This window comes from Grampus griseus (assembly GCF_964374135.1).
Source record: "Grampus griseus genome assembly, chromosome: 1".
NCBI lineage: Eukaryota > Metazoa > Chordata > Mammalia > Artiodactyla > Delphinidae > Grampus > Grampus griseus.
The window spans coordinates 53,752,388-53,778,385 of record NC_139017.1 but is presented as its reverse complement, the minus strand read 5'-3'; the positions used below and the strand labels follow the sequence as shown (position 1 = coordinate 53,778,385).

Sequence of the window (25,998 nt, the reverse complement as noted above, 5' to 3'; positions counted from 1 at the left end):
ATGGCAATTTTAACACCTAAGAATCCTCAAACCCCTCTTAACACTACAACTACTCATGCAGCACTCTTAGTGGAGACCCTAACGTGCCTACATCATAAACAACGCAACGTTAAGAAAGAAACTCCTTAAACTTCCTAGGGGCAAACCTACAAGCCCACCAGCATCTACATCCATCTTTCCTAAGGGTTTCCTTTCCTTCACCTACTGTTACAGTGGTTCTCAGCATCATCTAGAAACTTGTTAGAAATGCAAATTCTCAGGCTCCAACCCATACCTACTGAATCAAACTGAGGATGGGGCCAACCACTGTGCCTTAGAAAGCCCTCCCAGTGATTCTGAAAAACACAAAAGTTCAAGACTCACTGACTTACTACAAACAGATATATGCTAAGCAGTGGTCGGTCCTTAACTCTTGCCACACATTAAAATCACCTGGGGATTTAAAACATACCAGTTTGCGACTTCCCTGGTGGCACAGTGGTTAAGGATCTGCCTGCCAATGCAGGCGACACAGGTTCAAGCCCTGGTCTGGGAAGATCCCACATGCCATGGAGCAACTAGGCCCGTGCGCCACAACTACTGAACCTGCGCTCTAGAGCCTGTGAGCCACAACTACTGAGCCTGCATGCCACAACTACTGAAGTCTGTGCACCTAGAGCCCATACTCTGCAACAAAGAGAAGCCACTGCAATGAGAAGCCCACGCACCACATCGAAGAGTAGCCCCTGCTTACTGCAACTAGAGAAAGCCTGCGTGCAGCAAGGAAGACCCAATGCAGCCAAAAATAAATAAATTTATTAAAAAAAAAAGTTTCTAGGCATGTGAGGTGGGATCTCATCATCAATCCTTATTTTGAAAATGCTCCTCAGTCAATTCTAATATGTAAGCAGTCTTCAGAACCACTGCAATAAAGGAAGTGTATCTTTCCTCCCATTCCATCTAAGGCCAATCCTTCCTTCTGTGCTACCCATCCTGTCCTCACCTTCTTTCTCCTTCTAAATTCATCTCTGTAGGAAATCTCATCCAATTCTAAGGCTTCAACTACCAACCGATCATGCCAAATTTATATCTCCAGCCCAGAACTCTGTGTTCCTACATAATTCTACTTCCTGTTTACATTTCTCCTTTGTTTTGAATAAAGTTTCAACTTTACCTACAACACAGGCATGTATTTCACATTAAACGTTTCAGAAGCAAACCTACCGAATATTCACAAATCACGAGAGGAAAACTGTAGTTAAAAATATTAAGTTGAGAGTCAACAGGAAAAATACCTCAACATTTGACAAAATGCAAATGTTATGTAAGAAGTCAACAAATTGAAGAAAAAAACTTGCAGAAACCCAAATATTAATGCTATATGTAACAAACAATTCACTATAGAGAAATACCACTAAGCAAATGTATTAAAATGTTCAATTTTATAAGTAAACAAAATTAACAAGATAGGGCAGTTCAGCTTGTCCATAGGCTTACACAAGGAAAACAAAGTTAACATAACACAATTTAACTGTAGGGTGACAGAATATCTAATTCAACTCAGCCATCACAAAACATTAGAGCCTGGAAATAATCACAAAATGAACCTTAATTTTCCTACTTAAGAGTTAAATAAACTAAAAAATTTCCTTTAAATTATAAGGAATTTCCAAATACAAAAAAAAAAAAAAGAAAATTCCTGTAAATATATAATAAAATTCAAGTTTGAGTAGTTCTTTTTAAGGTTCAAAATTCTGTACAAAGTTTCTCCTTCCCCTATTAATAAACTACTGCCTATATGGTATGCCCTTCAGTACATGCTCTTTCACCAAACAGATAAACAAAATACATACTGGGTATATTCTGAGGTAAGAAATATGGCCAGGGAGTCAGCTTCTCAGGCCATTAGAATAGAGAATAAATTTATTCTTTCATATCCTATGAGCCTTTCCAGTATAAAACCCAAGAAGACTTTATAGTACCTACTACCCCCCTCCAAAAGTAAATCATAAATACATGATTGAAGCTAGTACAAATGCATTCAAAAGATAATTCAATCAAAGATAAGAACAAACTATCACAATGTACCTATTTCTATAAAAGATCATGCATTTCTAAAGACAAAGAATTTAAAGCCATAAACAATAAGACTGGATAAATCAGAAAAGCCAATTGCACTCTAATGGTTTGCCAGTTATATGTGGGCACTTTCAGAAATCCCACCCCTGGGCCTATATGCAGAGAAATCTCTAATATGAAAAGATACATGCACCCCACCCCTATGTTCATAGCAGCACTATTTACAATAGCCAAGACATGGAAGCAACCTAAGTGTCCATCGACAGATGAATGGATAAAGATGTGGTATGTATCACAATGGAATACTACTCAGTCATAAAAAAGAATGAAATAATGCCATTTGCAGCTACATGGATGGACCTGGAGATTATCATACTAAGTGAAATCAGAAAGAGAAAGACATATACCATATGATATCACTTACATGTAGAATCTAAAATGATACAAATGAACTTATTTACAAAACAGAAACAGACTCAAACATAGAGAACAAACTTGTGGTTTCACCAAAGGGGTAAGAGGGGTGGAGAGGGATAGACTAGGAGTTTGGGATGAGCAGATACAAACTACTATATATAAAATAGATAAACAACAAGGTCCTACTGTATAGCACAGGGAACTAATAAACCATAATGGAAAAGAGTAGGAAAAAGAATATATATATATATATATATATATATATATATAAAACCTGAATCACTTTGTACACATGCATATGTAATGTGTTTATATATACTGTCCAGTGCAGGTAGGTGTGTATAATTTTACTTATATATAAATAAAACAAGAACTTAAGATACTGAATTGATGTGATCCCTAACAGAGAGGAAAGAAATGAAGTGAGCCCTATGGTTTCCTGAGCTTATTGCCTGGAGAGCTCCCAGGTCATGGCACTGAGAAGGGAACTCAGAATAGAATCCAAGTGGAGGCTGGGAGACTCCCTAAGTTGAAGAAATGAAGCTGGGCATTCAGGATGACCAAGGTAGCTAGGATATAATACTGGAAAGAAGAGAGGTATACAAAGAGAAAATGCTACAGATCTGCAGAGGATCTGTTCCCCCTTGTGTATTCAGCAGAGTATCAATATGTACGTGAGTGAGGAAACCACCCAAAGCCAGGAAAGAACCATCTGAAATAATCAGAGGGAACAGTGCCTGTTGCTCAGGAAGGACTGGGAATAGCACCAATTCTCACATGCTAGACTTTAAATCACACTGTTTCTGGTAACTGAGTCCCAAGCAAATCTAAAGAATGTTTATTTTAAAAAATGGAAAAATATCCAGCATCCAAGAAGGCAAAATCCACATTGAACAATTTAATTAAAAACTACGCAGGCAAAGAAGCAGGAAAATATGAACCTTATTGAAGAGAAGAATCAATCAACTGAAACCAATCTAGCTGACCTAGGTATCAGAATTAGTGGACAAAAATGTTAAGTTATTTTATATAACTGCATTCTATATGTTCAACAAGTAAAAAGATTAAATACAGAGACATGAAAGATAAGCCCTGAGACAGAGTTAGACAGCCTAATCTATGTGTAACTGGAGTCGCTCAAGGAGGTGGGTTAAAGAAAAAATAATGGCCAGAATCTTACAAAATCTGATGAAAACTATAAATATAGATGCAAAAGACTCAACGAAGTCCAAGCATAAGAAATATGAACTAAACCATACCAAAGCACATCATAATAAAATTGTTCAAAACTAGTGATAAAGAGAATCTGAAAAGCAATAAGAGAAACAAACATAAGAGTTAGAGCAGAGGGAATTAATTCCCTGGTGGCCAGTGGTTAGGACTCTGCGTTTTCACTGCCAAGGGTGCGGGTTCAATCCCTGGTTTAAACTAAGAGGAACTAAGAGGTTTAACAACAACAACAAAAAAATTTGAGCAGAATCCTTGTTGGAAACCATGCAAGTGAGAAAATGTTGCAGCCACATACTTAGAAAGAAAAAACTGATAACCTAGAATTCCATATCCAGCAAAAATACTTTCAGAAATGACCAACAGGGGCTTCCCTGGTGGCGCAGTGGTTGAGAGTCCGCCTGCCGATGCAGGGGACACGGGTTCGTGCCCCGGTCCGGGAAGATCCCACATGCCGCGGAGTGGCTGGGCCCGTGAGCCATGGCCGCTGAGCCTGTGCATCAGGCTCCGCAGCGGGAGAAGCCACAGTTCACCATATAGTAAACTAAAACACACACACAATTATCTCAATATATGCCGAAAAAGTATCTCACAAAACACAACACCCATTTCTGATAAAATCTTCTCAGGAAATTAAGACTCAGCCTGATAAAGGGCATCTATTACAACCTATTTAAAAAAAATAGTCTACTAATAAAAAACAAAAACCTATAGCAACATCATACTTAATGGTAAAAGACTGAATGCTTAACCCATGTTCTAAAGAACAAAGAAAGGCTATCAACTCTCACCACTTCTGTTCAACACTGTTCTAGAATTTCTAAGCCAGTGCAGTAAGACAAGGGGGGGGGGGAAGGAAGTCAGATGGGGAAGGATGAAATAAAACTGTCTATTTGCTGACATGATCATATACGTAGAAAATCTGACTAAGTCTAAAAAAAGCTACTAGAACTAAGAAGAGAGTTAAGCAAGGTTGTATACAAGATCAACATATAAAAATCAATTATATCAGTGCATAGTAGCAACGAACAATCAGAAATTAAAGTACAACTTATAACAGCAATTAAAACTAGGAAATACTTAGGGATATATCTGACAAAAATTGTGCAATATTTGTATACTGAAAACTACAAAACACTAAAGAAGACCTAGATAAATGGAGATAGGCCATATCTGTGGGTCAAAAGACCCAATAATATGTCAATTCTTGCCAAGTTTATCTGCAGATTCAAAGCAATCCCAAACAAAACCTCAGAGGGAGTTTTTCTACGATAAGCAAAAGAATTTTAAAAAGAAAAATAATGTTGGAGGGCCAATGTCACCTGATTTCAAGACTTATAAAGCAGCAATGAAGACACTGTAATAACAGTGTAAAACAGATCAACAGAACAGAATATAGAAAGATATACAAAACTTGGGACTTCCCTGGTGGTCCAGTGGATGAGATTCCGTGCCCCCAATGCAGGGGGCCCAGGGTTCCATCCCTGTTCAGGGAACTAGATCCCACATGCCACAACAAAGATCCCATATGCCGCAACTAAGACCCAGTGCAGCTAGCTAGCTGAATGAATGAATGAATACAAAAATATACAAAACTCAATGCAAAATGGACCATAGCAAAGGTACAAACTTGCAGTTAGAAGATGGGGTAAGTTCTGGAGACCTAATGTACAGTATTATGATTATGGTCAACAACATTGTATATGTATTTCGAAGCCGCTAAGATCTTTTTTTTTTTTAAACATCTTTATTGGAGTATAATTGCTTTAAAATGGTGTGTTAGTTTCTGCTTTATAACAAAGTGAACCAGCTATACATATACATATATCCCCATATCTCCTCCCTCTTGTGTTTCCCTCCCACCCTCCCTATCCCACCCCTCCAGGTGGTCACAAAGCTCCGAGCTGATCTCCCTGTGCTATGTGGCTGCTTCCCACTAGCCATCTATTTTATATTTGGTAGTATATATAAGTCCATGCCACTCTCACTTCGTCCCAGCTTACCCTTCCCCCTTCCGATGTCCTCAAGTCCACTCTCTATGTCTGCGTCTTTATTCCTATTCCACCTCTAAGTTCTTCAGAACCTTTTTATTTTAGATTCCATATATATATGTTAGCATATGGTATTTGTTTTTCTCTTTCTTACTTCCCTCTGTATGATAGTCTCTAGGTCCATCCACCTCACTACAAATAACTCAATTTCGTTTCTTTCTGTGGCTGAGTAATATTCCATTGTATATATGTGCCACATCTTTATCCATTCATCTGTCGATGGACACTTAGGTTGCTTCCATGACCTGGCTATTGTAAACGGAACTTCAATGAACACTGTGGTACACGACTCTTTTTGAATTATGGTTTTCTCAGGGTATATGCCCAGTAGTGGGATTGTTGGGTCGTATGGTAGTTCTATTTTTAGCTTTTTAAGGAACCTCCATACTGTTCTCCATAGTGGCTGAATCAATTTACATTGCCCCCAACAGTGCAAGAGGGTTCCCTTTTCTCCACACCCTCTCCAGCATTTACTGTTTGTAGATTTTTCGAGCTAAGATCTTAAATGATAATTATGCACGTGATGTGTGGAGGTTTAAGCTAATGCTTAACCTCCACACATCACGTGCATAATTAATCACACTGCAATATATAAATGCACAAAAATACACCTTAAACTTATATGACATCATATGTTAAAAATATCTCAAATTTTTTAAAAAGGACCACAGACAAAAGGTAAAACCTGAAACTATAAAAACTTCTAGAGAAACCATAGGAGAAAATCTTTGTGACCCTGGGTTAAATATAAAGACTTCTTAGATAGTACACTAAAAACACAATTCATAGGGAATTCCCTGGCAGTCCAGTGGTTAGGACTCAGAGCTTTCACTGCCAAAGGCGTGGGTTCAGTCCCTGGCTGGGGAACTAAGATCCTGCAAGCCGCATGCTGGTGGGGGTGGGGGCGGGGCTCACAATCCATAGAAGATGAAATTTTTAAACTAGACTTTTGCCTTTTGAAAGTTCTCACGGTTGACAATGAAAACACAATCTACTGTCTGGGAAAAAACATCTGCAGATCATGTATCTGACGAAACACTTTTATCCAGAATATGTACAAAACTCTCAGAACTCAATAATAAAACACATGACCCAATTATTTTTAAAGGGCACAGGATGTGACACTTCACCAGAGATACACAAGTGGCAAATAAACACGTGTAAAGATATTCAGCATTTCAGCACCATTAGTATTTGGGAAATGCAAATTTAGACCACAGTAAGATAACTCCATACTTCTACCGTATTGGCTAAAACTACGGAATAATTATACCAAGTGTCGACAAGGATGTGGAAGAACTGGAACTCTCATAGCCTGCTCGTGGGAATGTAAAATGGTATAACCACTTGGGAAAACAGTTTGGCAGCTTCTTTAAAAGGAAAAAAATCCCCAAACCGTACAATCCCAATTCCATTCCCAATGTTTATACAAGAAAATGAAAATATATGTCCATATGAAGACTCAGACTTGTACTCTGGTTCATAGTTTTATTTGTAATAGGCAAGCACTGGAAACAACCCAACTGTTCACGAACAGGTTACTGGATAACCATATTGTGGTATATACATAAATGGAATGAATACCCAAGTAATAAAAAAGAATGAACTACTGATAAATGTAACAACATGCATAAATCTCAAAGTCATTATGGTGAAGGAAAGAAGCTAGACTCCCAACATATACACTATATACTGAATTCAACTGTGGATGAAAAATGTTGCCTCCCATATCAGTAAACAAAGGATGTTGCCGCAGGCCAACAAGCCAGTAGCTACAGCAGCCACCGCCAACTGTGCACCCTGAGGGGATCCAGGTTGGAGAAAAAGGAGGATACTGGTCCTAGAGAGTTAAGGTGCATATCAAAGGAATGATTTCAATAAGCCCAGACCCTTGCATCTTCCCATACTAGAAAAGAGCTAAATTCATTAACTTGAGACATCTGGTTTTCTTTAATTAACCTTAACCTTTTTTGATGTTCCAACTACCTGGGTTTTGTTGCAAAACTTCTATATATCCTGGCTCCTCCCTTACCTCTCTGGACTAGTCCCTAAGAGCCATCTGAAAGGCTAACTTCCAGGCTTAAGTCTTCAGTTTTGTCCGCCAAATAAAACGTAATTCTCAACTTTTAGGTTGTGCTTTTTTTTCAGTCGACACTACAAAATGCAAATGTATCTATGGTACAGGAAGCAGATCAGTGATTGCCTATGGATAGGAACTGGGAGGAACAGAAGGAAATTTTTCTTGATATGTTCATTATCTTGACTGTGGTAAGAGTTTCATGATGTGTATATGCAAAGCATCAAACAGTATACTTTAAGTATGTGCAGTTTATTTTATGTCAATAAAAAATATTTTTAAAAAGATCAAGGACCCCTAGATTCCAAGCAAACAAGAGGGATTAGAAATGAAGTTATTACAGATATTTACACAAATTTATTGTAAGTGGAGTGTAGACTGCAAGGTATGATATTGTGATTTATAAGAAAATTATACTTGGTCTTCAGCCCCACTCCTGACACAGGGCTAAAACCCTTGGAATTTCCTAAATAATAGGAGATAAAGGTATCTTTTGTTATTCATAACAAGCCCCTTACAACCACACCTGAGGATAAGTTAGTGTAGTGACTCCAGGAAGGCCTCTAGGGGTGAGGGCTGGTTGCCAGGGGAATCAACCAAGTGATTAGAGGGCTGGCACTTTCAACACCATCCTCCTCTCCTCCAGGGTAGGGAGAGGAGCTGGAGGTTGAATTAATCACCATTGGCCAAAGATTTAATTATTCATGCCTCCATTAAGGTTGGGAGCACTTCCTGGAGGATGGAGTTCCATAAACTACACAGGGACAAAAACTCATGTGCTTGGGACTCTTCTGGACCTTGCCCTGTACATCTTTTCATTCACTCCCATACTTTAATATCTTTGTAATAAACCAGTAATCTAGCAAGTAAATTGTTTTCCTGAGTTCTGTGAACTGCTCTAGCCAATTAATCAAACATGATTTACAGCCAGCCAGCCAGTTAGCTAGCAGCATGGTTAACAATCGTTAACAATCTGGACTTTCAACTGGCATCTGAAGTATTTGAGGGGACAGTCTTGTGGGACTGAGCCCTTATTAATCTCTGGGATATAATGCTATCTCTGGGTAGTTAGATCAGAATTGAGTTAAATTTCAGGACACCCAGACAGTGGCTGGAGAATCTAACTGCTTGGTGTGGGGAACCCTGCCCTCCACGTGGTGACCAGAAATGTCAGAAGTAAAGTAGAATATTAATATAGGAGATATACAATAGTGGTTTTTTTCTTTTGTTTTTTTTTTTTGGCTGCATTTGGTCTTCGTTGCTGTGTGCGGGCTTTCTCTAGTTGAGGTGAGTGGGGGCTACTCTTTGCTGCAGTGCGTGAGCTTCTCATTCCGGTGGCTTCTCTTGCTGCGGAGCATGGGCTCTAGCTGTGCGGGCTTCAGCAGTTGTGGCTCGCAGGCTCAGCAGTTGTGGCTCGCAGGCTCCAGAGCGCAGGCTCAGCAGTTGTGGCACACAAGCTTAGTTGCTCCACGGCATGTGGGATCTTCTTGGACTAGGGATTGAACCCATGTCCCCTGAATTGGCAGGCGGATTCTTAACCACTGCCCCACCAGGGAAGTCCCTACAGTAGTGTTTTTCATTTGTACAAGGGAAGAGGGCAGGGATGGCAGGGAGGGAAACAGGCTGGCAAGATATGAAATTGGAGAAATCAGTAGCTCTGAGAAGGAGTAATGAAGAACAATGTAATAATACAGCTCATACCAGAGCAGAAAAAAAAATGTCAGAACATCATAAACAAGGAATCAACAAACTGTTTTTGTTCCTGGGATTGATAAGACAGTAGTTTAATATTCCTGTGGCTACAAAGTTAATAGACAAAACTAGAAATGTAGAAGAAAATCAACTGAAAGTGAAAAACAAACACACCTCTTATCAAACCATAAAGCGCAGAATCATATAATTCAAAGGAATGCTCTTAAGGACTTTCATTACCAGACAAAACAATATGTTTTAAAAGTTACCCAAAAAAAAGCAGAAAAGAAAAATCAAATTAAAAAAAAATAATAACTACTGATAAATTCAAGAGCTGGCTCTTTTGGAAAAAATATATATAAATTAGCTGAATCACTCTAATTTTAAGTTAACACTAAGAATGAGAAAGATGATATAAAATACACACATGAAGAGAAGGCTTTGAAATAAGGGTTTTCTAGGAAAACAGAAATTACCAGATTTGGCTCAAAATAAACAGGTAAAAACAATGGGGAAAAAAAAGTTGTCCAAAAGCTGCCCACCCCCGAAGTGTCTGGCCCAGGTGATTTCACAAGGGAATTCTGACATTAAACAGAGACAATTCACATGCTATTTACAATGAACTAAAGGCAGGCTTTGGCAAACTAAGGCCTATGGCCAAATCCAGTCTGTGGTCTGTTTTGTAAGGCTTGGGTAGAGAGCTAAGAATGGTTTAGAACCCAGCAGCATAGCTTAAAACAAAGTCTAAGAATCTATCCTAAAAAAATACTAATGCGTGCAAAATACACATACACGTAAGGATATTCACTACAATATGGTATGTGGTAAAATTTATTTATAATCTATGTCAGTCATTAAGTGATCCATATTTTGAAACATTTACTGAACACCTACTATGTATGCTATTCTGTGCACTGGAGATACAAGGGGTAAGAATCTGCTCTCTCCGGTCTTACTTTCTAGTTTGGTGATTCAAATAATAGGTAAATAAAATCATTTCAGATGGTGACAAATGCCATAAATAAAACCAAATAGGACAACATGAAAGGGTGGAAACTACTTTAGAAAGGGTGGAATTACTTTAGATAAGTTGATCACTAAAGGCCTCTCTGAGGAGAGAGCTTCTGACTTGGATCTAAAGGGCAAACAGGCAGCTTCAAGGTTGAAGAAAAACCAAATGCAAAGGACCTCCGGCCCTGATATGCTAACCATGTTCAAAAAAGCTGGGGAAGCAGAAGCTAGTAAGAAAGGGACAGCTGAAGGAGAGAAAGAAGGTTGGATGAGGTGGGTCTATTAGGATTAAAAACTTTATCTTTGAAACAATGGGAAACCACTGAATTCTGAGCAAAGGCTTGTCTTTGTTTTAAAAATAGCATTCTGGGAGTTCCCTGGTGGCCTAGTGGTTAAGATTCTGGGCTTTCACTGCTGTGGCCCAGGTTCAATTCCTGGTCAGAGAACTGAGAACCCTCAAGCTGTGCGGCATGGCCAAAAAAAACACCTATTTTTTATATTACTACCCTGTCTACTATGTACCTAAAAAAATCTAAATCATTAAGGGCTGAGGGTCAGTCTCCAAAATAAAGCTTTTTGAATAACACATCCCCTTTCTCTGTTTAAGGAAAGAGAAAGTAAACATCTCTCTAAATTCAAGGTTCTATAACTGAGCAATGCTGGTAAGAAACTAGCATTTTTTTCACTGAAATTAGATGTAGCAAAACATGCACCTACATTTTCCGAATTTTGAATAAATACATATTACCTTTTTTGACCAAAAAAAAAAAAGTTAAGATGGAAGAAAGGAAGAAAAAAGAAAAAAAAAAAAAAAAGGAAGCCAGTGCTTTTAAAGCCAACAGACTGTTTCCAAAAGGTCCAAGGGAAATTTGGAAGGCAGCAGTTTACCATAATATAAACATCAACTTTTTGAAATTGAAAGAATAACAAACAGTGGTAACAAAAAGATGGTTTTCATGAAAGGATAGGTATTGTAGGCGGAAAATTTGTGGGAAAAAAAATCTGTAAGAGATTTCCACATCAAGAGGAGATTAGGTACCACCTCTAAAATTCCATCAGTGCCAAAAATTGTAAGATTCTAAGGTGACTCACCTACGATTACAAAATAATTAAAAGTATTTGATACCAAAAATATTAAGTATTTAAAATCTAGTATTTAAAATCTAGTATATTTGGGGGGGAGGGAGGAACCTCATACTTTTGCAAATCACCAATTTGCAAAATTCAATTAAATGACAGAATCATAATCTTTCTGGCCTCCATGGGCTTCTAGGTATCCAGCCTCTGTTTACCTCTTTCCTCCTTATTCTTATGGTGATTGTTTAGTTCCTCTGGGAAACACAGCACAATGTCCCACTCAAATTGTTAACATTAAAAAGAAACTGCAACCATTTCCAGATGAGCCTGCTGGACACATTCAACAAATGTTTTATTGAACAAATATAGGAAGAATATATACTAATAACAGTCAAGTATCACATACAAATATAAAAATAAACAGCTTCTGTGTAAACCATTTTCACTGGTTTCTGTGACTGACATCTGCCTCATTTTTTTTTCCTATCCCTCTACATAAATGTTAGCTGCTTTTGTCAGCTCTCTTCTCTATGTGCTTACCTCTTTAGCCATCTCATCTACTGTTCACTGCTTCAGTAAGGATAATTCCCAACCAAATCCTTCCTTCAAGCTACAATCTTTAGACATTCATTTTTAATTGCGTATAGAACAAAACATCTTCACTTAAGTTTCTTGACAGAACTACGCACTAAAAATGTTTAATTCCGCCATCCACGCAAAAAAAATATTTACCCAGTGCCTACTAATCAGGCACTACTAGGAACAAATGAAAAAGAGACATGCTGATCTCATCAACTGAGTGGAGATCTGAGAAGGCTGGAAAAGATTTGCAAAGAACTGGGAGAAAAGACAGCCAACTAGTAAAACGAGGCATTGACAGGCAGCACTGAAACCTGAGTAGAAGCTGGAAACCGGGAATATACAGTATTCCCAAGCCTGTGCAGTTTGAAGACTGTTAACAATGTCCAGCAGCATGTCTAGGAGTAGGGAGTGGTGGGAGGCACAAAGCAGCTGGATCGAATAAGAAATTAGAGTTGCGCCAGGCAGGTGTAAAGAAAAGCAAGGGAGATGAGGATACTGCCAGGAGAATGGTTAGATTAACATTTCATGGAAGTCTAAATCAGAGAGTGAAGTAAGACAAGCTGGAAAAAAATAAGGAGGAGAGGAGAAGGAACTGGAAATTTCAAAAAGATTGAATAAAAGCTCTTAACAGTAGTGATTATTGAATGCTTGCTGAGTCAAGCTTACTATGGATTGCTCTGTTCATTTAATAAAAACAGCAGGAGAAAATGTACTGAATGAAAAGTGGAGGCATAGGAGCTTGTGATTTGAATGTAACATTTCAGGTAATGACAGGGTTTAGACCAAGACATTAAAGGTCAAGAACATATGTGTGAGTGTGTGCATAGGTACATGTACACACAGAGAATGGTAAAACAAATACAGCAAACTATTAACAATCAGGGAATATGAATGAACGAATATGGAAATTCTCTGTATTATTTTTACAACATTTCTTTGAGATTAAGACTATCCAACCCCCAAAAAAGTCTAAAAGCTTATCTGCTTTCCCAAACATGTTCTTCCCAATTTCACCATAACCATTTTCCCTAACCTCTAGTTTAAAACCCTGAATAATCTTCTATATTTATTTCTCCCATTTCTAACATAAAGAGGGATCCGATTTCTATACATTCTAATTTTGTAATGTCTCTTGAAGCCAATTTTTTAAAATCTGAGCTCTAGAGATTTAGAATGTAAAAATATCAGACTGGAAATAAGAAGAGCTCAAAGCCCAAGTCACCAAAACTTACCCAATGAAGAAACAACCTTAGAGAAGTAAAACTCATAAGGCTAGGAAGTGATGGAGCCAAGATTACTGTCAAAGCCAGTAACCAAGATAACCTCACCGTATGAAAATCAGAACTCAATTTTCATTATAGAAGAGATAAGCATAAAACCTTTAAAATACATAATAAATAACATGTCATTTGAGGTTAAGAGATTTTAAAAGATTCAAGTTTTTCGTATCAAAACTTACTCTGGGGACTTCCCTGGTGGTGCAGTGGTTAAGAATCCTCCTGCCAATGCAGGGGACACGGGTTCAAGCCCTGGTCCGGGAAGATCCCACATGCCACGGAGCAACTAAGCCAGTGTGCCACAACTACTGAGCCTATGCTCTAGAGCCCACCAGCCACAACTACTGAGCCCACGTGCCACAACTTCTGAAGCCCGTGCACCTAGAGCCTGTGCTCCACAAGAAGAGAAGCCACCGCAATGAGAAGCCCGTGCACTGCAATGAAGAGTAGCCCCTGCTTGCTGCAACTAGAGAAAGCCCGCGAGCAGCAATGAAGACCCAACACAGGCAAAAAATTAATTAATTAAAAAAAAAAACTTACTCCGTTACAATACAGAGTTGAATATCAAGGATAAAAAAATTAAAGCAACAAAACATAGTAATATCTCAATTAATGAATGTATTCCAACTGTTGTAGAAATATTATTTTGAAGTGTAACAATGTAAAAAGCATAAAAATCAATGCACTATAGACTGTAAAAGAGGGGGTTACTATGAACTGAACTGTGTCCCCCCAAAATTCATATGTTGAAGCCCTAACTACGAATGTAATAGAAAGTATTTGGAGCTGGGACCTTTGAGAGGTAATTAGGGTTAAATGAAGTGATGAACGTGGGGCCTCATAATGGGATTAGTTCTCTTATAAGAGGAAGAGACATCAGAGCTCTACTCAGCCATGCGAGGACTCAGCTAGAAGGCATTCAGCCAAACCCGACTACACTGGCACCGTGATCTTGGACTTCCAGCCTTCAGAACTGTGAAAAATAACTTTGTTTTTTAAGCCACCTTGCCTATGGTATTTTCTCATGGTAGCTAACAAAGATAGAGGGGATTGATGTATTAACTTCAGAAAACAGCATTTTATAACTCAAATTTTAACTCATTTAAAATAAAAAGTCAAGACATTCACCACACTCCTCTGAGTTCCAGGTCAATCAGCATTCACAAAATATTACCTTTCTAAAAAATTTTTTTAAATTAATTTTTATTGGAGTATAGTTGATTTATAATGTAAAATATTACCTTTCTAAAAAGTTTACTTTTGACTAACTCCCCACCCGCAGTTTGACTTTAAACACATTAATCAAAGTACTAGTCTTTATACACTCCTCCTTAAATACAAATAGGATCATATAATATTTGAGGCTGAAAATTATTTTATATTCAAGTAAGTCAATATGAAGTAATGTGACCAGAAAAACTAATATATTGGACCCTGTCCTTTTCAAAGCCTTTTGTCAAAAACTTGAATAAAGACCTGGAAAGTAGACACCACATATGACACAAACATCTGAAAGAGTAACAATGTGCTTAATGACTTTCTTAAGATTTAATGACTTTCTTGGAATGCTGGATAAAATTAAATTGGATTTAAGAATAAGTAGTGGGCTTCCCTGGTGGCGCAGTGGTTGAGAGTCCACCTGCCGATGCAGGGGACACAGGTTCGTGCCCTGGTCCGGGAAGATCCCACGTGCCGCGGAGCGGCTGGGCCCGTGAGCCATGGCCGCTGAGCCTGCGCATCCGGAGCCTGTGCTCCGCAAAGGGAGAGGCCACAACAGTGAGAGGCCCGCGTACCAAAAAAAAGAAAAAAAAAAAAAGAATAGGTAGTTAGTCATAGCTCAAGAACTGAATTTCATACAGAATACAGACCCAGTCTGTTCATATAAAACAGGACAGTTAGTAACATCTAGTAGTGTGACAGCACTGCTTTACAAAAATTGCTACTTTGATAGAAATCTAATGCACAAATCTAGAATTGTGACAGTTCTACTGAATCTTGTGTTTATCACATTGTTTAGAGCATTACGCTCAATTCTGGTCTTCATTAAGACAAACATTAAAAACAAACTAAATTGGATACAAAAGAAAAATTTCGTAACTGTTCAGTTTACCCATAGGTGGAAACAAGTTATATCTTAAACTCATTCTCTACTTTCACCATTAGCCAAGCAACCCAAAGAGCTGTGAAATGAAGTGATAAGTAATTTTCCTGAGGCACAAAATGCCACAATGCCATGAGGTATGTGAGAGAAGGATGCTTCTAGGAAATAAGCTTAGACATCTCTCCCTATCTCTCCTGCTGTCTCATCCCCAGAGTTTGTTTTGCTTTTTAAAGAAACAGTAACTCTCGTGAAGAGATACATAACTGTTTCTTTGTGGGGAAAAAAGAGCTCTGAAAAGAAAGCCAAATCCTCGTGCAGATAATGGAAGCCAAGTGAAAGTGAAGAGGTTTGAATGCTATCATGGTGTTCAAATATTTGGAAATTTAGAAGATCTTAAAATGACTGTTAAAGGTTGACTACAGTGTCTTCCTGGGCACCACATATGTTCAAGCAACAGCAAGATAAGCCTTTATCAAAAATATTTTAAAAGGTAACTTCTGCTTTGAGTGAGAGGTTGAACTGGTCAACTTCTAAGGTCACTTCCATTGCTAACTGTTATAATCACTTAGTTATTCAGAGTGACATAACACTATTTGCAGCAACATGGATGGACCTAGAGATTATCATACTAAGTGAAGTAAATCAGACAAAGACAAATATATGATATCACTTACATGTGAGATATCACTTACATGTGAGATATCACTTACATGTGAGATATCACTTTCTGTGAGAAAGACTCATAGACATAGAAAACAAACATGGTTACCAACAAGGAAAGGGTGGGGGGATAAATTAGGAGTTTGGGATTAACAGATACACACTACTATATATATAAGAGAAACAACAAGGATCTACTGTACAGCACAGGGAACTATATTCACCATCTTGTAATAACCCATAATGGAAAAAAATCTGAAAAAGAATATATATATATGTGTATAACTGAGTCACTTTGCTATACACCTGAAACTAATACAACATTGTAAATCGACTACACTTCAATAAAAAATAAATTAAAAAAATAAAGTTAGAGTGACATCCAATATTTTTAAGATCATCTGCTATTATAATAGTAAAGCTAAGAATATCACCACGTTGACTGCCTCTACTACAAATAGCACTACAGCAAAAGCATTAAAAATTGTTATTTTTAAAAACAAAGTGTAATACCAATAAATCTGTTGCAGTTTTAATCAAAATGGTAGAAGGGCTCAGACTGTTCTTAGAAACTGAAATATGTGAATTAAGTTTCTGAGGCCAAGAAAGCCTTATCAGAAAAGAAATGTAGCTATCAAATCTTCTGTATTATAAATTACTATCCCAGCAAAGTAAAGCTGTGTGTCTATCACTTACTCTATAAGGTGACTGCCAGAGCACTCTTTTGGACAACTTGTAGTATTTTAAAACTGTTCGTATTACACAATTACTTCTCTTACAACAGATTCAGTTTAAATCCCAGCTCTAACATTTAGTAGCGACGTGTTTTTATAGCATAATTGTGGCATACACATATTTATGGCATAAGCATTTCCAGTCATTAAATATAATCCTGAATTTTTATTTCCTCATCTGTTGGCTATATCTTCTAGTTTGTTGTGAGATTTAAGCGTGTATAAAGCTGTTAGATGGTGTCTGGTACTTAATAATGAGCTTAATAAACGGTAATAACATTTTCAAAACTTATAGATAGTAAATAAAAACTAATGCATAAATAAGTTCTTAGTCAACTTTATTTTTTAAAGGCAAGTATGTTGGATTTTATGGGAGAAAAAGAGAAGCATTCTGTTCAAGATGCTCATCCAACATCATGAATTATTCTAAACCTTTCATATAACTAAAGGGCTGCCTTTAAGGGTTGGAATTGTAAGTTTAAATTTTTAAGTGTAGAGAATGGGTTAGCATCCCTCCCCACCAAGCACTGGCTCTATTCCTCTACCATTAAAACGATCTGTCTTGAGACATGTTAACCTACCCATCTCTTTCTCCTACTTTCTACTTTCATTTTTTTCCATGTTTTCAAATTTGTCATAAATATAACTATACAACCAAAGAAATTTATTTATTTATTTTTTGGTCAGGTCAGGAAATCAAGCAATCAGCACATATAAGCTATTCTTGACTTTTCAATCCTTACTCAATAGCTCTTTCTTCATCAGGAGAGATATTTTGTGTCTCCAAAATGTCAGAAGACTCTGATTCTACAGTTGGGAGATATTTCATCTTTCTACATTCTGTATCCTAATTGTGGTGTGGGCTACATGTAACTACACATATCAAAAAATCCAATTTTTCTTAATCAAAATTTTAACACTTATACAGCAATATAACCAACCTTCCACATCTCTGTCAAAAGGCTTATTTCAATAACATCCTTTCCCTGCTTTTAAAATAAAATTTCTCTATCTGTCCCATTTCAGAAGCAATTCTTCATATTATGTTCAATTAAGATCTACAAAGTTTAAACCTAACATTAAAAACAGTTACTTAGGGCTTCCCTGGTGGCGCAGTGGTTGACAGTCCGCCTACTGATGCAGGGGACACGGGTTCGTGCCCCGGTCCGGGAGGATCCCACATGCCGCAGAGCGGCTGGGCCCGTGAGCCATGGCCGCTGAGCCTGTGCTCCGCGACGGGAGAGGCCACAGCAGTGAGAGGCCCGCATACCGCAAAAACAACAACAACGACAAAAAACAAAACAAAACAAAACAAAAAACCCCAGTTTCTTAAAAATACAGGCCAAGGGACTTCCCTGGTGGCACAGTGGTTAAGAATCCACCTGCCTGGACCTAGAGTCTGTCATACAGAGTGAAGTAAGTCAGAAAGAGAAAAACAAATACCGTATGCTAACACATATATATGGAATCTAAGGAAAAAAAAAAAAGGTCATGAAGAACCTAGGGGTAAGACGGGAATAAAGACACACCTACTAGAGAATGGACTTGAGGATATGGGGAGGGGAAAGGGTAAGCTGTGACAAAGTGAGAGAATGGCATGGACATATATACACTACCAAACGTAAAATAGATAGCTAGTGGGAAGCAGCCGCATGGCACAGGGAGATTAGCTCGGGGCTTTGTGACCACCTAGAGGGGTGGGATAGGGAGGGTGGGAGGGAGGGAGACGCAAGAGGGAAGAGATATGGGAACATATGTATATGTATAACTGATTCACTTTGTTATAAAGCAGAAACTAACACACTGTTGTAAAGCAATTATACTCCAATAAAGGTGTTTAAAAAAAAAAAAAAAGAAATCCACCTGTCAATGCAGGGGACACAGGTTTGATCCCTGGTCCAGGAAGATCCCACATTCTGCGGAGCAACTAAGCCCGTATGCCACAACTACTGAGCCTGAGCTCTAGAGCCCATGAGCCACAGCTACTGAGCCCTCGTGCCACAACTACTGAAGCCCACGCACCTAGAGCCTGTGCTCCACAACAAGAGAAGCCACCGCAATGAGAAGCCCGCGCACCACAACGAAGAGTACCTCCCGCTCGCCACAACTAGTGAAAGCCTGCACGCAGCAATGAAGACCCAACACAGCCCCCAAAAAAAGTTCAAACATCAAAATAAATAACATTAAAAATATATACAAATATAGGCCAAGCAACAATAGTCATATTGCCAAAAATATAAATTGTAATTGTAACTGAAAAAGCATAAAGTGGTTTTTTTGAAGATTAAAATGTTAAGTATAGTTTTATTCATATATTCTCTTTCCTCTTTGAAAGCTGATAATCTACATATGATATTTTAATAAACATTTGTTTCCAAATTATTAGAAACACTTAATAAGTTATAATGCCCATCTTTAAAATACACTGGATAAACTAGAATTCTGTACTTGCTGTTGGGCAACTACTTAACCCATTTTCATAATAAGTTCTAAGCTTTCTGTTCCTAGTGACCATTTCTCCAGTCTCCCAAATGTTTTTGATGTTGCTCTAAACCCATATCCTTAATATGTCTCCTTAAGGAGCCTTTCAGAGCACTGGCCTCCACAGGGCCTTTGTGCAAATAGAAAAACACACCCTCTGGGAAGATACAGGTACTCATCTTGGTGAGAGGGCTGATGTCTTGTGAGGGAGAAGAGAAGTGGAGGCACAATTTCTGCTGGAGGCCTAGCCAGGGCACAGGACTCTGAAAGCAGATCAAGGGCTAGATTTCAGTCCTTGTTGCCTCCTTCAGCTAGGCATCTTTGTGCAGTGCACAAATGGTACAACCATATACAGCAGCCCTGCACTTTCAGATTATTCATTAGGAAAGGAGGAAGATCGATTATTAACCTCTCTAGACACCCATTCTCTAACTACATATGCACCATGAGGAGATCTTCCAATCTCGTTGAGAACCTATCCTCCCGTAATTCAACTTTCTACTTTTCACGCGTCCCTTTTGTTTTAAATGTGGTTGACTCATGTGATATCAAAGAATATTAAACTCAAAAAGTATAAGAAATACATTTAATGTGATCTTTGTAACAATCCTCTAAGATAGGGGAAACCGATATTATCCTTATTTTCCAGATGAATAGTGTATCCACAACTTGAAGAAGCCAAGTCACTTGCCCCCAAGTGACAAAAGGATTAACCCCAGATTTTCAAACTCCTAGTCCAGAGCTCATTTTGAGTATTCAACACACCTAAAAATCAAGAGGTCTCACTACTTATTCCTCCCTGCTTATAACCTTTCAGCCTCATTAATTGACTTAAATTCTCTTAGGGTCACCAAGGATCACTCAAGCCAAATCCAAGAGCCCTATCTCACATATTTTTCTGAACTCTGCTACATTTGGCTGTCACAATCCTATTTTAGAGATTTTCCTTTTCCACCCTGATTTCTGTAGTGACTTCTTTCTTAAGTTAGTCATTCTTGTTCTCCTTCTCTTGCCATAGATTATCTTAGACATCCTGTTACATTTCTCTGTCTAAATAAACCCACTCCACTTTGCAGTTCATCCTGGAAATGGTTGTCCCAAGTATGTAGTTAAGGCTCTAACTTATATCTCTACTCCTATAATGCTGCCATTTCCTGTTTGATGAATCTATTCTATTTTTAGGCTTTCATCACTTCTGGCCTTCATTAATTCCAACTGCTGCCTGATCCTATGCAGTATTCATTTCTTATAGCAGTTATGTCCCAAAGGGTAGGATACAAATGAGTACTGATGGTATATTAGATGATTTTAAGTAGTCCGTAGAGGAATATTTAAAATTACATGTTTAACACATGTTGGGGGGAAAAAACTCTAACACCAAATAATCACATAAATTTTTCTTTTAAACTCACTTAATTAAAAGATAGGAAGCTAAATTAAACAAAAATATTGACAGATGGTTTGAAGATAAAGCAAAAATTGTGAATGACTGAAGTTTGAGAAACACTGGCCACTGGGAAATCCATGTAGCATAGAAGTTAAGCACTCAGGCTCTGGGTCAATAATCTGAATCTCACCTTCCAGCTAAGTAACTTTGAACAAATTACTACATCTCTTTAAATCCAGTTTTCTAGTTGTGTAATGGGAATAAAATAATCCACATTCTAGGCTTATTGTATGGAATGAAAGAGATAATCCTCAAAGTGTTCTTAGCTCAGTGCCCGGCATGGTAAGTGCTCACTAAATATTAATAATTACAATTATTCTTAGTCCCTCCTGGCCATCATGCCTTTACTTGTAACCAACTGGGTACTCGACCTATATACTATGGACAATTTTCCATATATGAATTTTCTGCCCCAAATTTCCATTACCTGTCTGTATATCTTTATTTTTATATTCTGGTATGAATCCAAAGATCACATGATAACTTTTAATATTAATCCTTAAGACTGTGAACATCTCGGCAGTACGAACCAAAAGCCATTTTCCTCTCATGCACTGTGCCTTACAAAATTAAAAGAATCTGTAATGTTTGTTGAATAAATCTAAAAATTAGTAAGGATAATCTGATGCAAAGAAATCTCACAATGTACAGAACATAAACACAAACTATTTGAAAGCATCTGATACTATTCTAATAGGTAAATAAAGGGGGAAAAATGACTGGGGTATTCTTTTGCTCCACTAAGGCATTTGTCAGTTGAACCTTAGTTGTGGGTCTAATCTTTCTGTTTCCTAATCTCATTTATTCAATTACATATAATAAACTCTAGATACATGCGAACCACTGTACAAAGTGATAAGACACGGAAACAGTCTAGTAAAGGAAAACAGACTAATATCAGAAGGCAGACAAGAAACAGAAAACTACTATATAATGTTATGTAAGTAATACTCAGTATTGGGGCTTCCCTGGTTGGCGCAGTGGTTTAGAATATGCCTGCCAATGCAGGGGACACGGGTTCAAGCCCTGGTCCGGGAAGATCCCACATGCCGCGGAGCAACTAAGCCGCCCATGTGCCACAACTACTGAGCCTGTGCTCTAGAGCCCGTGAACCACAACTACTGAGCCCGCATGCCACAACTACTGAAGCCCACATGCCCAGAGCCCGTGCTCTGCAATGAGAAGCCACCACAATGAGAAGCCTGTGCATCGCGACGAAGAGTAGCCCCCGCTCGAGTAGCCCCCGCTCGCCGCAACTAGAGAAAGCCCATGCGCAGCAACAAAGACCCAACATAGCCAAAATCAAATAAATTAAAAAAAAACACCCAATAGTGTTTTTTTAATACTAGATGTGCTTCACAATTGCTGATTATGTCCTGCTCTTCTTTAATGTAGAGCACCTAGCAGCACCACACATGGGTGAGTACATTACATTAACAGTAATAATTCCACTGCTATCTTGTGTTCAACTCTAGGTATAGGATAACCACATAAAAGTTTCTGTCAACTAGACAACTGTTGAAACTCAGTAATAGTCCTTGTTCTGATTTGCCAGAAAATATGTGCACACAAAGCCCCCAAAATGTGACAGGCATTCTGTCAATCTAGAGCAAAATAATGACTAGAAATATAACTGGCAAAAGGGTCAGACTACATTTAGCCTTTGGGGAAGGGGGGGAGGACACACATACAATAAAAACTTTACTGAAATCACCCTCTCTAGAGAACACTTTTACCCCCAAAGATGTCCTGACTGATGCATCAATGGCATTATTGAGAATTTTTAAATGTTATGACTCAAAACTAAGTTATTAATTCTCAAGACTTCGAAGCAACAGTTAACACAGACTGAGACAAGCTTTCATTGTGTCAGCCTATTCATAAGATGACAAGGCTCGCTTTACTGAAAGTATATTAGTCATAACTCAGGCAGACACAACTTTTGGATCTCCTTCATGGTAAGAATAGGGTTCTATACCAGCTTGTGTCAACATTTTATGAATGATCAATTCGTGCCTTACACAAATATGGCATAAATAGCATCTGAAAAACGAGTTCCTCAACTGAATTACAAACTGAAGTGGTGTTTGGGGTCTGGGGGAAGAAGGAAACCACTTGGAGGGAGAGGAGGACATAATATAATCTTCAAAGACATCTTACCATAAGGATGGTGGGGTGGGGTAGGGGTAGAGGGGAGACAGGGACTTTGAATGAGGCAGAACTTCTGTATTTTCAGCTATGCCCAATATACTGATCACAGGGGTACTGACTCTAGAACATGAAGAAATCTTTAAGAAACAAAACCCAATATATAAGTGTAAAAAAAAAGAAAAAAAAGATATTTAAGTCCAAAAAAGCCTTAAAAAAAAAAAAAGGAAAACTATTTCTTAAGTTCCCAAAGGTATACTCCATTCTGAGAATATACAGGTTACCCACTGCTTGGAAGAAGAGTATTTTCTTCTACCAGTATTCTGTCATTCTCCTTCCACTACTAGTTGACCTTTTACTATGTACTGAGCACAGTAATAAGCTCTTTACATACATTATCTGTGATAAACCTACAGCAAGCCTTTGAAGGAGTTACTACTATTATCATCTCCATTTTACAGATGAGGAAATATTTTATCAATAATATAGGCCAGATATCAAAATTTAAAACTTATCTGTCATACCACAGCATTTGAGTTTTACTCGACTGGCTTTTCTATCCCCAGAGTAGCTATAATGTATTTTTTACACCTTGGAACACTTTAACCTTCACATGCAACCATGTTTCTATACTAAGTCAAGGAAAACAAAAACTAGGTTAATAATGCTGTATCTTATTTAGGTCCTATAGTTTGCAAAATTACAAGAAACAGGGAGGCAGTTCGACAGCTTAGAGCATCCCCTTTGCGTTTAGACAACCTGGGTTTGAATCTATACAGCACCATCAATAACTGCTGTGTGACCTTGGTCAAACTACTTTAATTTCTCAGATTTCATTTCCTCATCTGTAAAATGGGGATGATGATAGTACCTCCCTCAAAGGCTTGCTGTAGGATTAACAAAGAGAATGTCTGTAAAGAGCTTATTTATGTGCTCAGTACATGGTAAAAGGTCAACTAGTGGAGGGAAAACAGCCACATACCGAAACACAAAAGTAAAAAGTCTATATTCTGAAAATTCCATTATGGAAAAGGAGAGAATTACTCGTTGACTATATGCTAGAAACTCAAATTCAATCTATTCCTTTTTTTAGGGGATCAATGCATTTGAAGTGAACCAGAAAAGATGCTGCAGTGCATTTATGACACACACCTAAAAATGGCTCCAGTCTGAGCAGCATCTTAATTACCAACAGAGGAGGTTAATCTACTTCTAACAAATGCTGGAGTTGGGCTTAGTGGGCGTTTAAGTATCACCCTATCATTTTTATTTGCGGGAATAAGCTATCAAGCATTTAATCAAAAATCCCGATTCTTCTGGGGGCATTCCAAATGAAAATCTTACAGCACAGTTGCCTACTGTACAATTCTAAGTACCCTGGCGAGGTATGAATCTATGGACATAGTCTGAAGATCGGTCAATGCGGAAATCCGGCTAGCCTTAGAAGCCAGCAAACATCAGACACGTCGGAAACCTCAAAAGAATCTCAGATCAAGTCAAAACATATACACATCCCTTTAAAGGAATTAGACACATTCCTCTCAAGGGAAGGAAGAATTTATCAGTGCTCCTATTGGCCCCCTATGCCCTTTTCTTCAAGCCCTAAAGTGGGGCCTTTACCGTAACACCAACACTAATGCTATCTCAAAGAGAAAAAGCTGCGAAGTGAGATTCACCAAGCAGGTTAGCGGATGAAGAGGCCTAGGGTGAGAAAAGACTATCCGAACCCGCCTCTGGAGTTGGGGAAGCACGTCCCTAGCGGAAGTAGGACTGGTCCTCATTCCCCGAAGAGCCTCTCACCGAGCCCGGCCTTTAACCCGGTCTCTCCCGCACACTACTCATTGCAATTTTCACCCTCACTAAACATGAAGAAGAGGTAGGCATTAAAGAGCCTAGATGAGCCTCTGAGTTGTTTGGGGGGACACATACCCACACTAGGAAAAGAGACCGCGCACCCGCCTATCCCGCGGGAAGGAAACTCCCTTCCCTTACCCGGCAACGCGCGTAATCCCCCTACAGGGCCTGAGTGGGAGGAGGCCGACGGGTCCGGAACTCCCGCTGCAGACCACATGGGGCGGGTCTGACTCCGGTTTTTCCCGCTCCCCAAGCAGGAGGCCGAGGCTCCCCCAGAAGCAGAGATGATGGTAGCCAAAGAGAAAAAGAGGATGCCCGGACCCAAGGCCCTCTCCACGCGGCTCCCTCGTCTCTGGGCGCCAGGTCGGCGTGTGCTCCCACGCCCCGGGCCGCCCCACGCCAGCCCTCCCGGATAGGGCCCGCTTTGATCGCAGCTCCTACGCCCTCGCTTTCCTTACCGGCCAGGATGAGTGTCAAGCTGAGTGTGCCTGCGCGCTTCGAGGGGCTCCGCAGAGCTCTGATAGGGGGGAGGGGAAGGGGAAATTAGGGGTAGGGGGCGGCTGTAAGGACCCCGGGCCCCAGAGAGCCGAAGCTGCGGATGGACAAACCGCCAAAGCACTTTCGCTCCTTCTCGAGAGGGAAATAGCGAGCGAGAAAAAGAAGCAAGATGGCGGCTAGCCAGCCCCTACGTACGACGTCATGCGGCGGCGTACGTAAGGCAAATCCCCGCAAGACCGCCCCCCGGCGCAGAGACGGCCGGATCACGTGAGGTCTCCGTGACGACCCAACCTCGACGGAAGGCGACGGCGCCGCTTGCTGGACCGAGGGAGTTACTGCGATCAGAGCTCAAGATGCAGGGTGAAGATTTCGCCTGAGATCTCTCCAGGAACTCTTAGAGACCTCATTACAGGTTGTTATGCCTCACGGAAGTGAGCACTCTTGTAGGTGCTGGATAGTTGTGTGAATTGGTTAAAACAACACTTTGGCAGTGTGTATCAAAATAAAACTATGCATAATCTTTAACCTTGGTATTTGGCAGTATCGGTATTTTCTAGAAATGTACATACACAATACTCAGTATTCATAATACCAAAACCTGTTTGT

General features: G+C 39.1%; 1 protein-coding gene across 11 annotated transcripts in view; it reads right to left on the bottom strand.

Moving 5' to 3' along the window:
- Positions 1 to 25,627, bottom strand: part of PRRC2C (proline rich coiled-coil 2C) — a 98,713-nt gene extending 73,086 nt beyond the window's left edge. For all 11 annotated transcript variants that reach the window (XM_082670460.1, XM_082670465.1, XM_082670467.1 and 8 more), the window contains exon 1: positions 25,353 to 25,627. The gene's annotated coding sequence lies outside the window, so the exon portion shown is untranslated. The remainder of the gene's footprint in view (positions 1 to 25,352) is intronic.
- Positions 25,628 to 25,998: the final 371 nt, after the last annotated feature.